This window comes from Trichosurus vulpecula, chromosome X (assembly GCF_011100635.1).
Source record: "Trichosurus vulpecula isolate mTriVul1 chromosome X, mTriVul1.pri, whole genome shotgun sequence".
Classification (NCBI taxonomy): domain Eukaryota; kingdom Metazoa; phylum Chordata; class Mammalia; order Diprotodontia; family Phalangeridae; genus Trichosurus; species Trichosurus vulpecula.
Window position 1 is genome coordinate 56,093,724 of NC_050582.1, and position 6,365 is coordinate 56,100,088.

Sequence of the window (6,365 nt, forward strand, 5' to 3'; positions counted from 1 at the left end):
GTCCCTCCATGTCGTCTGTGGTCCCCCTCTGTCTGTGCCCCTCTTCTGTGTCCCCTCGGTCATCTGTGTTTCTTTTTCTGTGGCCCCCCTGTGTGTCCCTCTTTGTCTGTCTGTATCTCCCTCCATCTGTCTGTTGTCCGCTCCCTGTCTGTTTGTGTGTCCCCTCTCTGTCTGTCTATGTGTCCCCTCCATGTCTGTCTGTGTGTCACTCCTCTGTCTGTTGTCCCCTCCCTGTCTGTCTGTGTGTCCCCCTCGGTCCGTTTGTACCATCTATGTCTGTCCATGTGTCCTCTGTGTGTCTGTCCGTGTGTCCCCCTTGCTCTGTCTGTGTGCCTCGTTCATTCTTTCTGTGTGCCCTTTTCATGTCTGTCTGTGTGTCCCCTCCATGTCTGTCTGTGTGTCCCCTCCATGTCTGTCTGTGTGTCCCCTCCTTGTCATTCTGTGTGTCTCTCTTTATCTGTCTGTGTGTCCCCCTAGGTCTGTCTGTGTGTCTCCTTCTGTCTGTCTGTGTGTCCCCTTCATGTCTTTGTGTATGTCCTCCTCTGTCTATCTGTGAGTACCCCTCGGTCGGTCTCTGTGTCCTCTCCCTGTCTGTTTCTGTGTCCCCCTCTCTCTGTCTGTATCTCCCTCCATCTGTCTGTTGTCCCCTCCCTGTCTGTCTGTGTGTTCCCCTCGGTCTGTCTGTGTGTACCCTTCTTACCTGTCAGTGTGTCCCTCCAGTCTGTCTGTGTTTCTTCCTCAATGTCTGTCTGTGTGTCCCCTCTCTCTCTGTCTCTGTGTCCTCTCCCTATCTGTCTCTGTGTCCCCTCAATGTCTGTCTTTGTGTTCCCCTTGGTTTGTCTGTTGTCCCCTCCCTGTCTGTCTGTGTGTCCCCTCTCTCTCTGTCTCTGTGTCCTCTCCATGTCTGTCTCTGTGTCACCCCTCTGTCTGTTGTGCCCTCCCTATCTGTCTGTGTGTCCCCCCAGGCTTTCTGTGTTTCACCCTCTGTCTGTCTGTGTGTCCCCTCCATGACTGTCTGTGTGTCCCCCTCGGTCTGTCTCTGTGTCCCCCTTGGTCTGTCTGTGTGTCCGTCTGTCTGTGTGTCCCCACTTTGTCCATCTGTGTGTCTTCTCGATCTGTCTGGGTATCCTTCTATATCTCTCTGTGTGTCCCCTCTCTGTCTGTCTGTATGTCCCCTTTGTTTCTGTCCATGTGTCCCCCTTTGTTTCTCTGCATGTCCTCCTCGGTCGGTCTTTGTGTCCCCTACTTATCTTTCTGTGTTTCCCCCACCTTATCTATGTGCCCCCCTCTGTCTCTCTCTGTTTCGCCCTGTGTCTGTCTATGTGTCCCCTCCATATCTGTCTGTGTGTCACCCCTCTGTCTGTTGTCCCCACCCTGTTTGTCTGTGTGTCCCCCTCGGTCTTTCTGTGTTTCCCCGTCTGTCTGTCTGTGAGTACCCCTCGGTCTGTCTGTGTGTTCCCACCATGTCTGTCTGTGTTTCCCCCCTGTGTCTGTCTGTGTGTCCCCTCACTGTCTGTCTTTGTGTCCCCCTGTGTCTTTTCGTGTCTCCCTCCGTCTGTCTGTTGTCTGCTCCCTGTCTGTCTGTGTGTCCTGTCCATGTATGTCTGTGTGTCCCCCTCGGTCTGTCTGTGGGTCCAGGCTTTGTCTGTCTGTGTGTCCCTCTCTGTCTGACTGTGTGTCCCCCTCCCTCTGTCTCTGTGTCCCCTCTCCGTCTCTGTGTGTGTCCCTTCTCTGTCTTTCTGTGTGTCCCCGCTTCATTTATGTCAGTTCGGCCTCCTCTGTCTCTTTTTTTGTGTCCTTCTCTGTCTGTGTGTATGTCTCATTCACTTTCTGTCTCTGTGTCCTTCTCAGTTCCACCTCTGTCTATCTGTGTGTTCCCCTCTGCCTTTGTCTGTATCCTACTCTGTCTTGTCCTTGTGTTTCTATCTGTCTCTGTCTGTCTGTGTGCCCCTCCCTGTCTTTTTCTGTCTTTCCCTCACTGTCTGTTTGTCCCCTCTATGTGTGTCTGGGTGTCTCCTCTCTGTATGTTCCTCTCTGTCTATGTATGTCTGTGTGTCCCTCTCAGTCCCCATTTACCTGTGTGTTCCTCTCAGTAACAGTCTGTCTTTTTGTCCCTCTCAGTCACCTATATGTCGCTCTATGTCTCTGTCTCTCTGTGTGTTCCTCTCAGTCTCTGTCTTTCTGTGTGTCCCTCTCATTCCTCATCTGTCTTTGTGTCCCTGTCAGTCTTACTCTCTCTCTGTGTCCCTCCCTGTCCCCCTCTGTCTATCTGTGTATCCCTCTCTGTCTCAGTCTGTCTGTGTGTCTCCTTATAACATAAAGACAAAATTCAAAGATAACCATGAATATGCCTGAATGTTCCACACTTGCATGATATAAGGTATTCTCTAAGTAGAAGGCAGAGGAGTTAAAGCATTTATTGAAGCTCCCAAGGAGCATACCCATGGATCAGTGCCCCCAATTCCACATCCTGGCAAGAACCTTCCAAATCCACTATGCCCATCTCATAATAGTGACCAGGAGGCCACAGAAAAACGTTATGGCAGAAAGCCAAGCCATGCTAGTGCTTCTCCCCCATCTCCAGGGCCCTCCAGCAAGAAGACTGGTCTCAAGCCCTTGCTCAGCACACTCCAGTGTGCACGAGGGTCAGTCCTACTTTATGTAGCGCCTGCCCCTGTCTCCACCACTTCCACTGCCCCTGCAGCCACCTCGTTTCAATCTCCAAGCTGTGTTCTCTCCTCCCACACAGTCGCCAGACGTCATCACGTCGACCAGAACATCATCAGAGCGACCAGAACTCAGGCGCCTATCAATAGCTTCAGCCCTAGCCGCTCCCACCAGGACCCTGAGAGCCCACTCAAATGCGCCGGAAAGATCTTCCTATTCACTGATTGCCTTTACATCCCTCTCAGTCTCAGTCTGTTTCCCGATCTCTCTGTCTATGTGTCCCTCTCTTTCTCTCTCGGTCTGTGTGTCCTTCCCTGTCTTTGTCTCTCTGTCCCCTCTCTATCTGTGAGTCTCCTCTCTGTCTTTCTATGTGTGTCTGTCTACCTGTCTGTCTCTCTTCCTGTCCCCCTCCCCTCTATATATCTGTGTGTCCCCTCTCTGTCTGTCTGTCTGCCTAGACCCCTCTGTCTGTCAGTGTACCCCCTCTGTCTGTCTGTGTGTCCCCCTCAGTCTGTCTCTGTGTCCCTCTCTGTCTGTGATTCCTCCTCTGTCTGTCTGTGTGTCCCCTCTCTGTATGTTCATCTCTGTCTCTGTATGTTTGTGTGTCCTTCTCATTCCCCCTCCCTATATGTGTCCTTCTCAGTCAACATCTGTCTGTAAGACCGTCTCAGTCCCCCTCTCTCTGTGTGTCCCTCTCTGTCTCTGTCTGTCTGTGTGAACCTCTCAGTCCCCCTCTGTCTATCTGTGCATCCCTCTCTTTCTCTGTCTGTCTCTGTGTCCCCTCTCAGTATCAATCTTTGGCCCACTCTCTCTGTCTGTATGTCCCTCTCTGTCTCTGTCTGTGTGTCCCTCCCTGTTTTTGTCTATGTATCTCTCTGTATCTGTCTCTGGGTCCCCTCTCCCTGTCTATGTATGAATTCCAGTTAAACAAAAATTCTCCCAGAATGCTTTTCTTATTTTTTTTTCTGAACACTTTTATCAATAGCCAACCTATAGTTGAAATTCAAATGTGATTTTACAAATACACTTCCATCCCAATTGGCTGACTCATTTTCCAATAAATTTAGTGGCAGTATATCAGATAGGTAATCTATTTTTAATCTATTTCTCCCTAGTTCAAAAATTATTCATTAAATTGAAAAGTGGTTCAGCTTTGGCTAAAAGAATGCCCTTGTGGTGACATTTTTTATCCTATTGTACAGTTGCAGGGAGTGAACATTGTATAATTCTACATCAATATCTACAAAAATCTAGAAAATCAGTTTCGTGGTTTACCATTCACTTAAATCACTTCATTTTCTGCAATCTATCCATAATAAAGTAAGTTCTTCATCAACCAATTAGAGAATTCTAATAAATAATAATAGCTAAAAATGATTTCATCATTCCTTCTATCTGAGAAAAGATGTAAGTTCGTCCACTGAATTATATTTTGTACCAATGTATTCCTAAGAAGAAAATTAAAATTATTGCTCTTTCAAATGAAATATATTTATACTTATGTGACTTTAATCTACTTGAGATACATGCTTTCCAGTAACAATCCTTAAATTTTTCAAGGCATGTATGATATGCTGATTAATTTTTGTTCCATCTGAATATTAGTTGATGGTGACTCTAATGCAATTGAATATAATGAAAGCTTTTCAAGAATATAAATCATTTAAGTAAAACTTTCCAAAAAAAATCATGTTGATTAATCTCAGGCCTAGAATCAGGAAAACCTAAGTTAAAATTTGACCTCAGATATGTACAAGTTTGTGAAGCTGGGTGAGTCACTTTACCTTGTTTGTGTGATTTTACTCATCTGTAAAATGAGCTGGAGAAGGTCATGCAAACCACTTCAGTATCTTTGCCAAGAAAACCCCAAATGGGGTCAGGAAGAATTGAAAATGACTGAAACAACTGAGAAGCAATACGGATGACAGTCCCTTTATAAAACATAATTGGAAAACAAGTGAGCAAAATTCCATATGTAACACTGGATAAGGATAGGACATAGTAGTAGCAGCTTCTAAGGAATAAAACACTCATTTCTGTCCTTGTACTGAACCAGTTTTAATTATTTCAGTGCCAATTTTTAGCAACAACTTCTAGTTTAGTTTCATTTTTTAAAAAAAAAATAGATTAAAGATAAAGAGAATGGGTTTTATTTGGAAAGATTTTTAAGCAATTTTTTTTATTTTAGTAATGAAATTGCTAAAAGGAAATAACCATCAATGATTTGAATAGTTCCACATGAAGAATTTCAGAATATCCTCTTACAACTTCTCAGCTAGTCCAAACATCCTTCCCAGCATTGTAGACCGGCACAATAAGGACAAGATGAAACAAAATTCATCTTCTAGTAGTGCTTTTGTGCACTCATATGTCCTATGTCATTCTCCTTGACCCCATTTAGGTTCTCTTAGCAAAGACACTGGAATGGTTCATCCTTACCTTTTCCAGTTCATTTTACATATGAGAAAACTGAGGCAAGAAACACTAAGTAACTTGAGAAGAAAGGACAAAGAACAACAACAACATTGAGGAATTCCTGAAAATTTAACAGTTGGTTCTTGGAAGGCTTTAAAAAGCTGATTCCAACTGGTAGGATTGTCTTAATCACACTTTGATCCTTATTTCATAAACCTCCTTCAACATTCAGATCAACTATTTTCTTTTTTCCCCCAGTTTTGCTCTTCTGAATGTGGAACTAATGCTACCCAGGGCCAGGCATTGTAGAGTGAAGCTTGCTCCATTTTCACTCCACAGCTCTTATAACTTAACCTTTATCATATCACTTCTGACAAAATTAAAAGAGAAAAGATTAATTTCAGTGGGGACGATTTAGTCTGAATTTCTATTGTAACTGAAAGAATTCTTTACCGACATCAGTTCATAAATTCAGGATTTCATTTGTCTCCATTCTTTTTTCCTAAAGAGTAAGTGATTTTTCCTACAAAAATGAGAGAAAATGTAATACCAGGGTTTGGACACGCGATGGCAGACTAAAACTGTAGTATCTGAACTGGCCACCAGGCGGCAGGCGTGCAAAGCAAAGATTTAATGAAATGTACTATTCTTTCTGGACACCAGATGTCACCGAAAGACCATGTTATCGAATTCAAAATCAAGTAATTGTTCAAAAAACTTTTCTTAAGCACCTACTGTCTTCTAGGGGCTGCTCTAAGTGCTGTGGATACAAAAAGAAACATGAAGCACTCCGTGGCATGGAAAACATAAACATATATACGTCTGTACGAAACACCAAAGAAAGGAAGGGCAACGGCGTAGTGTTCTAATAATAAGGGGGTACCACATTTGGTCAGTCAACAAGCATTTATTAAGTGCTTGCTAAGTGCCTGACACGGTGCTCAGCTCTGGGGAAGGCAAAAGAGGGCAAAAAAGAGAATTCCATGCCTCAAATAGCACACAATCTAATTGAAGACTCAAAAAATTATGATAAAATAAGCTATATACATGATGCATAGGAATTAATATAGAGAGGGAGGGCACTAGATTTGAAAGGGTTTGGCAGAGGCTTCAAGTCAAAGATGAGTTGTTGACTGCAAATTTAAAATCCATGGGAGCCAGGAAAAATAAGAATAAGTGTGGCACAGTGAGTACAGCACCTGCCCTGGAGTCATGAGGACCTGAGTTCAAATCCAGGCTCAGACACTTGACATACTTACTAGCTGTGTGACCTTCCAAGTCAC